The sequence below is a fragment of the Anopheles stephensi genome, chromosome X (genome assembly GCF_013141755.1).
Source record: "Anopheles stephensi strain Indian chromosome X, UCI_ANSTEP_V1.0, whole genome shotgun sequence".
NCBI classification, from domain to species: Eukaryota; Metazoa; Arthropoda; class Insecta; order Diptera; family Culicidae; genus Anopheles; species Anopheles stephensi.
The window spans coordinates 19,326,845-19,338,309 of NC_050201.1; the positions used below are offsets into that span (position 1 = coordinate 19,326,845).

Consider the following 11,465-nt stretch of genomic DNA (forward strand, 5'->3'; position numbering starts at 1 on the left):
ATGTAATAGGACTTGTAAAATGTATGTTAAAAGTAAATTATGTATATGAATTAATATTAATATCTGTTTAAGAGTAATCTGATTACAACAACCAGCAAGAAACAGTAATTGTAACTGGCTATTTATATGGAGGGGCGGTCCGGTGGCCGAGGCGACAACGGCGCCGGTCTTCATACGGCAGGACCGGGGTTCAAATCCCATCCAGACCGTCTCCCCGTGCGCAGGGCTGACTACTTTGCTACGGGTTAAATCAAGTCACAGAAAGCCAGAAATGGCAGGCCGGGACCTTTCGAGGTTGTAGAGCCACCGAAGAAGAAGAAGAAGAAGAGATTTATATGGAAATTAATGAAACCAAATGATATATGCTATTTTTGTTATAACCAATGGAAAAGTTTCAAATTTGTGTTGAAGAAACTCAAGTTAAAATTAACTAGAAGAAGAAATTCATAGCAATCAATAATCAGAAATAAATCAGTTTTATTTTGGAACATTCCCTAAGTCCTCTTTTCGGAGTTATTTTTTGTTCTTTGTTTTGTTCTGTTTTGTTTTGTGCTAATTTTAGGATAAGTTATATAAATTGTTGTAAGCTTGTTTAAATATATGTATCAAATCTCATCCGCAGACAGGACTGACAATGCAGCTACGGGTTAAATCAAAACACTTGGCCGGCTAATTCTGGCTCTCTGTCTCTTTCGAGGTTTTATAAGAAGTTTTTTCAAACGTTCGTCGTCCTGAATTTCTGACAAAACTATTTGTATCTCTTCATCCTTACAGCTAAAGAAACGTTAATTTTTACATACTAAACATGAATTTATCTCAAAAATTGTTAAACGCCCCGCACAAAACATTAATGGGATCGTTAACAGGATCGCTATTAGTGGGAGAAATGGGTTTATCGTTGATGCAAAGAGAGAGACATCAATGGAGTTGTGAAGAAAGTCAGCTATGAAACTAATACCAAAGTCGCAAATATAACAAGTGCATTCCATTGCCCATTTGTAGCCAAAAATAAAGTTTGTTCTGATGCAGTGCAGTAAGAATGTACAACAATGCTTACATTTTAGACGCTGAAAGTCATGAGCGTCTCTCATTGGGGAAAAAAGTTTAACGACAAGTAACATCTCGCATTCATATAGTCTACGGGTACAACTCTTTCGCCTTGTCCTAACGAACTTAAGTTATGACTGTAAAGTAGTCAGCCCTGCGTACGGGGAGACGGTCTGGATGGGATTTGAGCCCCGGTTCTGGCGTGTGAAGACCTCAGCCCTATCGCCTCTGCCACCGGACCGCCCCATTAAGTCTAGTAAGCTAAAAATGACAGGCATGACCTTTAGAGGTTTATACGCCAAGAAAAGAGAGCAACCACTTTTTGCGAGAATATCTCCAGTTTTGTGTATTCTGATTCGTTCTTTTTATAATTTGCAGTCGTCCATCCGGACTGTCTCCTCGCCTTCAAGACTATACAGCTCCCGGTACAATCAAGTCAAGGAACCCAAAAATGGCAGGTCAAAATCTCTTGAGCTTGTACTGCTATTTATCTATAGAGTTTTATCTATGGAGTCTTTGGGTCTATGAAAACTCATTCGCCTCTTTCCTGTCTATGGTACAACTCTATGTGGTACAGCTTTTGCGTAATGCTAAAACTGTTGTGCTAAATATGAATTTCTCTCGGTACAGGTTGTTGATGTGCAAAAATCCGAAGAGGCGATTCGGCTGTTGCTCGTCAGATGATAGTAGTCAAAAAGATTACATTATTCCCTGATTTCCTCAAAACATTTCGGAAAAAAAACGAAAGTAAGGTACATGAAGTTTTATAATAATAAAGAAGAAAATAAAATCAGTTGTTCAATGATATGCAGTTGACATACATGAAAGGCTTTTTTACTACACGTAACTTAATTAAGTATATAAAAACAAAATAAAATGTAACGATTCAAGTTGATTTAATTGTTGGCAAGTTTATAATTCAATTCGTAGGATTATAATGCATCATATTCACATTCTTAGCTTTAACTTATCATGAAGTTTAATTTTTTTTTGTTTTCAATCTATTTAATGTTAAGCCAGTTTTGGGGTAAAACAAAGCCACCACGATGCACTTCTCGAATATGGCGAACAGCATCATTTCCAGCACCAGGTCTTCGTTTTCTCGACACACTTTTTTCACCGTTCCCAACTGTCTGTGATTTAGTTTTATGGCTCTCTAACAGCACGGATATCAACACTGAACCACAAACGACAGCAATCATAGCACAAACAGCATAACAAACTCATAAACCGTATCCTGCGCCCGCATTCCACCCATCTCATCGTCAGCCAGCCATACGTCGTAAAACGGATTAGACGCAATCCGACCGTGTTCCTTGTGTTCAGGAGCTGTAACATCCCGTGGCACTGCTGACACTGATGAGTCCTACCCGTGGTGCGGAGATAGAGTACTAATTTTTTTTTTATTCATAAAGAACGGCCTGGCCGTATTGCTATAGAGTACTAATTAAAAAAAATAACAATCGTCTTTCAACATTTCCCAAGCGCTGGAAAAAAGACAGACCTACCGATCATAACAAGGTACTGCCCGGTATTGTGTGGTCGACGGGTGGAGAAGAGAATCGATTGAGGAGAGAATATTGTGGGACGGATGGAATAATCGACGTGGCTTTAATTTTTTAATTCTGACACAGATATGTACTCGTATAGCCACCCCAACCCCCCCCCCCCTTCTCTCTCTCTCCCTCTATCTTTCTCTCTCTTCGCGGCTTCGATTGACAAAGGTTGAGCTCTATTTGCTGGCTAAGTTTCCAATTAAATCTTCCCAAAATACTACCATTAAACTTCTTCTTCACCACCAAAACAGGGCAGTGAGACGATGTGGTTTTTTTGTGCGGAAAAGGGGGGGGGAGGGGGGGCAGAAAAACATAAAACACTCATTGGATGCATCAGAAATAACCGAACCCTTGCCTACTACTTTCGTCAAGCGTACAGGGTAAAGTACGCTTAACGAAAGTATTTTGATTTATGCACTTTAAGTGCAAAGCCCCATAAATAATTAACCAGGAGGTTTTCAGTAATCCGGACGGAAGACGTTTGATCTTTGATTACAACGACCGGCAGTAAGTGTATAAACCAGTGTATAAAGTGTGAAACGGCGATCGGCTGGCAGTGTACCTTTTCAGCATCCTTTACTCGGACAGATACGCTTAAATCTCCGATATGCTGTTTGATTCGAAAGAGTAAGCAAAGAAAACCCAAGAGCTTTTCGATATTGCAGAGTGTCTTGAGGTTTGTTTCTAAGGTTTTCTTGATAGTTGACGATTTTGCTCACAGTTTGTGACTTTAAGGCAATTTTTTGTACTTCTTGAAATGTTTTATCATATATTTATTGCAAATAAACGTTTTAAGAAAGGCTAAAGCAAAATAAATAAAAATAGCGGCATTGGAGACAGCGTCGCTATTGAACAGCTTTTCGTATGAAAACAATTTTTTTTGTTCCTTGTTCAAGTATAGAAAATCTTTTATAACTCCAATACACGTTCTATATTTGTATGAGACTTTAGAATTTGCAATAAATTCCACTTTTTTATTATTCAGAGATAGGTTTTTCTGAGATATTTATTAACTTCTTCGACAAATAAACAAAGTTGTTTGACCGCTTCTACTTCACATATCTTCGCTACATCGTAGAACCATCTCAAGGATTTTATTCGAGAACCTTTTCATGGCATCCTATATGCTAATCCATTTTCTTGAGTGTGTTTGGGTTAGTACCTCACCCTAAAACCATTACAATGAGACCATTAACATTTACTTATTAATAAACATGACAAAACCAGTTATCTACAAAAATAAGTCAATATTGTATCAGGTTGAATCAATATTTATATTAAATAATTATTTCTCGGTGAATCTAGAGCAATTTAATGGACTGTCAGTTGTCAGTTAAGCATTTTCCATTTGCAAGAATAAAAAAAATCTAATCAAGGCATTAATCAACGATTATACACCTGCTTAAGGTAAAAAAAGTTCGACGCCAACGCCAGTGTTTGTTTGAACTATTGTGTCGGAACTACGTAGCATCGGTCTCATCCATTCCATTCTAAGAGGAAATGGGTGTGAGGACAAGTCAGCGTCGTATCGGCCAGCCATTTCGGTCTGCAGAGATTTGCGCGCGAAAGGTGAAGTTGGCGTCGTTTTCAGCCATCACGCTTAAAGTTCATTGAACAGTGATCGTTCAAACTCATGTGTGCGTGCAACCTTAACTTAGTGGCTTCAAGTTCTTAGAACATTGCGAGAGTATTGAAGTTGTACAAGTGTAAGCCAAAGCGTCGTCAGTGGTCAGCAACTTTCATTCAGTGGTCAGCAACAACGTCAGCGGTCAGCAATCGTTTCAAATTTGACATTTCAGTTCAACCTGGCCATCCTCCACTTCAACCTAGCCTGTGTCTAGTTCAACTTGGCCATAGTCCAGAAAGGGTAACAGATCGTCAGTTCTACCTGGCAATTGTTTACTTCATCCTAGCCATTGCCCAGAAATGGCTCGCACATCGTTAGTTCTTCTCGGAAACCCTGTAAGTCAGCTTACGGCATTGGAAGAAACCAAAAGGGAATACGAAAACGCAAGAGAAAGACTATTGTTCGAAGATGACGATGCAGATGAAGTGAAATTGCGTAGTGACCGGAAAGAGTTCTTTAAGAAATACCACAAGATCAGAGAAGATCCTGTTAGAGTATCAAGGCCAAGAACACGGGCGACCCGTAGCAAATAGTACAATGGCGAATACTACGTGCACTACAGTGAAAATGCGACTACCGAAGATATAGCTACCGTCATTTAATGGTGAAATCACGCAGTGGGTGACATTTAAAGACAGATTCACATCCTTAGTGCATGATGTAGTGGAGTTAACTGATGTCATGAAATTGCAATATTTGCTATCGTCGCTGAAGGGGGATACCGCGTTGCAATTTGAGCATGTGCCGTTGGATGATAAGAGCTATGATCCTACGTGGCAGGCGCTGTTGAATCGGTACGACGACGACAAGCTGCTGAACGAGAATTCTTCAAGGCCTTGGTCCAGCTCGAGCCAATGAACGCCGCAACTGCAGTTGAGCTTACCAGAATAGTTAATGAGACCAGACGTTTGGTTCAAGGCATGGAACGACTAGAAGAGCCAACCAAGTATTGGAACACGCCGCTTACAATTCTGGTAATGTATAAGCTCGAAAAGAACACACTAATGGCCTGGGAACAATTTTCAGCGAAGCAGTCGAATGATTCTTATGACAAGCTCTTGGAGTTTTGCGAGAAAAGAATCAGGATCCTGAACTGCACTGCCCTGCACCAGACGAATGTGATCGAAACTAAAGCAGCCGCTAGATCCACTTATCAGCGAGGACGATTTACATCCCAGGAGCAGCAAATGGCAAAGGGTAGAATGCACAGCGTTACGAGGCTTCAACATCAGCCGTTCTCCATGACCTGCGCTACCCAATCTCATCCATTGACGAGAAAGGTGTGTCCTGTTTGCGATGATAAGCACTATTTGGCGAATTGTATGGCCTTTGGAAAACTAAGTGTTGCTGAGAGAGAAGAAGTGGTGAAGAAAGAAGGCCTGTGTTTCAGCTGTTTGAGGCAAAATCATCGCATCAGATTCTGCAGATCGACCACGAGATGCAGCCAGTGCAACGGTAGACATCACACGATGTTATGTAAAGGGCAGCAGATCCCGTCGCAACAACATCAATTGCCTATGCAGCCCACGAACGAAGACATCAACATCAATGCAGCTACACGTGACGAATCTAAATTGGAGAGCATGGTGTGGCTCTCAACGGCTGTCGTACTGGTACAAAACGAGCAAGGAGTAAAACATCCAGCCAGAGCGTTGATTGATCAAGGGTCACAATCCAACTTTATTTCTGAAAGATTGGCACAACAACTGAAACTGCGCAAGAAAGCAATGCTCAAACCACTCTTTGGCATCGGATCAGTGTCAGTATTTGCAAATGGTATGGTTTCGGCCCAGATTAAGTCTCGTGTTTCAGACTATCAGACAACGCTAAATTTTCTTGTACTTCCGAGAGTAACGGCAGACTTTCCCAGTCGATATAGCGATGTCAGCAGATGGAATATTCCGAACGAAGTCGTATTAGCCGATCCATTGTTTTTCAGGCCGGAAAGGATTGACTTGCTAGTCGGTACAGAGGTGTTCGGAGAGCTATTAGAGCAAGGCCGAATTACATTAGCGAACCATCTTCCCAACTTGTTACAAACTAAACTCGGCTGGATTGTTTGTGGAAAGGTGTCTGAAAGGAATGTATTATACACTGGAGGTGAAATCGCTGGTTGTGCCATAGATGAAGAATTCCATTCGGCTATGGAGAGGTTGATCAAGCTGGAAGATATACCTGAAGAGAAGCTACCGACCCCAGAAGAAAGCATTTGTGAAGATTGGTACAACCAAACAACTAGCAGAAATGAAGAAGGTAGATACATAGTTAAACTCCCTAAGGTGCCTGATTTTGAAAAGGAACTCGGCGAGTCTTACGGCAATGCAGTAAGAAGATTTGAAGCAGTTGAACGGCGGATGAAGCAAGATTCAATGTTGAATAAGGAGTACCATCAATTTATGGGAGAATATGAGAAGCTTGGTCACATGTCAAAGGTGGCACGTGAAGATGTAGAAATGCCATGTTACTACTTGCCGCATCATGCTGTTTGGAAGCCAGGGAGCACTACAACCAAGTCCAGAATAGTGTTCGACGCTTCCAGCAAGACGAAGAGTGGAAAGTCGCTGAATGATGTTTTGTTGACGGGACCACAGTTGCAGGATGATATTTTATCCATTTTACTACGTTTCCGACTGCACAAGGTTGCCATGGTAGCCGATGTAGAAAAGATGTATCGGCAGGTGTTAGTCGAGGAAGAAGATAGAAGGCTGCAACTTAATCTCTGGCACTCTAGTGAATCAGAACCTATCGAATCATACAAGCTGAATACTGTAACTTATGGAACAGCCTGTGCTCAATATTTAGCTGTGCGGACCTTAAGGAGGGCATTCGAAGACAGCAAGGCGCAATTTCCAGAGGCAATGACATGGTTTGATGATTTCTACGTTGATGATCTCATCACTGGAGCTGAGTCTGCGGAAAGGGCTCAAGAAATTCGTAGACAAGTGGTTGAAGTATTGGCTGGGGCCGGATTTAAGCTGCGAAAATGGGCCTCAAACAAAGAAGCTGCTTTAGATGGATTACCTAACGATGACATAGCCAAGGCAGAAGAGCACGAATTGGCGGATGAGGGGAATTTGATCAACACGTTAGGCTTGATATGGAAACCAAAGACAGATGAATTGAAAGTACGATTTCCAGCTGTATATAATACCAATGTTGTGACAAAGTGAAATGTTACTAGCGTTACAGCCAGAATGTATGATCCGTTCGGGATAATGGATCCTGTGAAAATGCTGGCAAAGATCTTTCTACCACGGATATGGATGCTGAAGGATGTTGATGGAAGAGTTTGGCCATGGGACAAACAGTTGCCAGGAAGAACGCAATTTTGCCAGGAAGAATGCAAGTGGCTAGATTTGGTGAAAAACTGGCATCTATTACAAAACATCAGCATCCCAAAATTGATGACGTTGGGTGGTGATGTACAATATCACATCTTCTGCGATACTTCAGAGTTAGGATATGGAGCATGCATGTATCTTCAAAGTACAACAGCAGCAGGCTAATCTACTGTGTGTTTGATGGTTTCGAAATCCAAGGTCCGACCATTGGCGAAGCAATTGACAATTGCTAAGTTGGAGTTGTGTGCAGCAGTATTGGGCAGTCGTTTATGGAGCTTCACGATGAAGGCGCGTTTGAAAGATGCACCCTGTTTTCTGTGGACAGATTCGATGACTGTCTGGCATTGGATACAATCGCAGCATTATCTTTGGAAGACGTTTGTGGCAAATCGTTCCGCAAAAATTCAATCCTTGACGGAAGGATATATTGAATATATGTATATGGCGTCACGTTCCTGGTGCTGAAAACCCTGCTGACTTGGTGTCGAGCGGATGCGAACCCGCTCGGTTCGTTACAAATACGCTTTGGTGGTCGGGTCCGTCTTGGCTACATCTCGGAGAGGAAGGTTGGCCTGTCACGCCAAGCAACCGCATTGAAAATACAGTCGAGGACAAGAAAACGGTGGCACTAGTCTCTTCAGAGACTGAAGAGAGCTTCGGTAACTTTTTGTTTTCACGATTTTCACCGTTCACAAGTTTGCGAAGAGTGCTGGGATACGTTCTTCGATATCTCCAACGATTGCGAATGCGGACAAGGAAGCTGACGGTGTACACCAATCACGCGGCAACTCCATTGACAACAGAAGAACTAAGAAAAGCAGAGGAGGAAGTTGTCGTCTTGCGCAACAAGATTGTTTCCCGGAAGAGGTGAAACTTTTACAACAAAAACGACCACGAAGATCAGCATTGTTTGCGTTGAACGGGATTCTGGACGACATCGGGCTTATTCGTATCTGAGGGCGATTAGTGAATTCATCCCTGAGTTCTACGGCGAAGCATCCAATCGTTCTCGCTAAGGACCATCAGTTAGCCACACTTTTAGCGAACTACTATCATCTAAGAATGCTACACGCCGGCCCGCAGCTAACAATGACCACGGTAAGACAACGTTTCTGGATTTTAGGTGCACGATCGTTGTTGAAGAAGATCTGCCGACAGTGCGTGCGATGCTGTAGAACAAAACCAACTTTAGTGACACAACCAATGGGCGACTTACCGGCGTCGCGAGTGAATGAAGCGAGACCGTTTGCTGTATCTGGAGTCGATTACTGTGGTCCTATGTACGTGAAGGGAAGTCACCGAAGAGCAGCACAGAGGAAGGCTTTCATTGCGGTATTTGTGTGTTTTGTTACACGTGCGGTACATCTGGATTTGGTGACTAGTTTAAGTACACAAGCGTTTTTGGCAGCCTTACGGAGATTCATATCGAGAAGTGGAATGGTAGCAGAGCTTAACTCTCATAACAGTACTAATTTTAAAGGAGCGTCAAACGAATTGCGTGAATTGTACGATATGATGAGGTCAGAAGAGTTTTATAATACGTTAAATACGTGGTGCAGTGATCAAGGCTTTGTATGGAAGTATATACCACCTGGCGCACCTCATTTTGGCGGTTTATGGTAGGCTGCGGTTCGTTCAATGAAATACCATCAAAAAAGAGTGATAGGAGATAGGGCTTTGAGCTATGAGGATTCTACAACTTTATTAACACAAGTTGAAGCATGTTTGAACTCACGTCCAATCACACCACTCTCTGATGATCCATTAGATATGGAAGCGTTCACTCCAGGGCATTTTCTTACGGGATCAAATATGCAGCAATTGCCAGAATTAAATTTGAAGGAAATACCAGAGAATAGATTAAATCATTGGCGAATAGTACAGCAGAGATTGCAACACTTTTGGGATCGATGGCAATCAGAATACTTACAAAACTTGCAAGGAAGAACAAAATGGAATGTATCACCTAAACAAATCGAGAAACGAATGATGGTTTTTATAAAGGAGGAGATTGTCCCACCAAGTAAATGGGCATTGGTGAGAATAGTAGAAGTTTATCCAGGAAAGGATGGGATTGTGCGTGTAGCAATGATTCGCACGATGAATAATGATAGGGTTAAACGACCAGTTGCAAAATTGTGCGTGTTACCAATACATAGATGAATGGAGCAGATACAGCATTAGAAAGGCAAGTTGGAATTCAGTATCAGTTCAGAGTATCATGAATTTGAGTTGAACTTGGGTAGGCAATAAGAAGGCATGTATTGCACTGAATTAGAATATTTTATAGCAGTTAGGGCATTAGTAATGGTAAGCAGTAAATGTATGAAGTACCTGAATATATTGTAATTGTAGTCTTAAAGTGAAACCCCACCAGAGCAGTCAACATTGTGAAGAGCGATCCGAAATTGATGGAGCTACGAATCAATGTCTATAATGAATCTTAATCATTAGTTTTACTTTGCGTTGCCTTCTGAGCTCAGAACAGTCAATTAAAAGCAAAATAAACAGACAGACTGTATACTTTGCAGAAAATAATTTCTTACATATTGAAAAATATTATTTATTTTTATTAATTAATGATGACGGACTGATGCAATATTGCTCACACAACAAATGATGAATGCGAATTAAATTGAAAAAAAACAAAAACAATTAAACATGAATGACTAGTCATTTCCTACTAGTTATTTGCCATATTCCGGGCACGCACAACCGAGCCGAGCCGAGTGTGAGTGTGTGTGTGAGTGTGTGTGTGTGTGTGTGTGTGTGTGTGTGTGTGTGTGTGTGTCCACCACTCCCGAACCCAACGTCAACACAGGTAATCCCGCTGTACCAAAGCTAGGTTGACATGGAGCACACTACTACACACAAAAAAAAACTGTCTACTTTGAAAATTGCTCTCGCATACTATAGCACCATCAAGGCATCACCCGTTGCACTACGTAAAACACTTACGACAAAGACAACACAACGAATAACAAAAAAGGGATAGGTGATATGGATTAGAAGGTTAAAAGGGATGCGGAAGCAAAGGATGAGACCGTTGTCTCTGGCGAATCGGAAGATGAGCCTCATGTAAGCGAGGTCCGTAGTCGTCAACACTTCTCTTATTTCTGTATCCGGTCGTTTGCCGTTGCTCTCGACTGCGCCCAACAAGCTTGAAAAATTTTATTCTGAAGATGTATCTATTATATTACCTGTTATGTAGTAAGTAGGCCATGCCGTTCTACGAAAATCAGATCCGGGAGGATCAGGTCCGTTGTTTAAAGCGATAGTGGCGCCTGTATTCAAACGGTAGAACCGGGCATCAAATCCTATCCAGATCACCGACTGTTAAAAACAGAAAGCCGGAAATGACAAAACAAGAGCATTTTAGGTTGTCCTGCCCAGGAAGAAGAGGAAGAAATTCTTTAAAAATAAAAAAATACCGTTTATGAAGGTCACCTTATTGGTTCCTACAATTTTCGTTTCGATTATGAGCTACATAAAACAGTGATAGCTTGGTGTTCTGCATATTTGAACGTTGCGAAAAAAAATATTGCTTATTGACTCAACCCGTGACAGATTCCACATAAACCATTAGCTCTGGCGGACCTCTGCAAACGAAATCAAACGGAAAGGTAGAAAACAAGTAAAAAAAGAAATGAAAAAATTTATGAAAGATCCGGCGCATTCAATAGCATTCAAAATTCAATAGCATTCCGGCGCATGGCATTCAAAATTTTTGGCTTTTATGGATTTTGTTTTTTTTTCTCTCCCTCTCTCTCTCTCTTTCTCTCTCTCTTTCTCTCTCTCTCTCCCTCTCTCTCTCTCTTTGATTTTATTCGCGTCTACCCTGCTGTGCCCTAAAGTTCAAAAACAATGTATGAGCTCGTCACCGTTCGGGCGAGG

General features: G+C 41.5%; 1 protein-coding gene across 2 annotated transcripts in view; it reads left to right on the forward strand.

Annotated features, from left to right (window-relative positions):
- The window catches only part of LOC118513209 (transmembrane protein fend-like), a 253,414-nt gene that overhangs the window by 78,312 nt on the left and 163,637 nt on the right, over positions 1-11,465 (forward strand). The gene's annotated exons all lie outside the window — the stretch shown is intronic.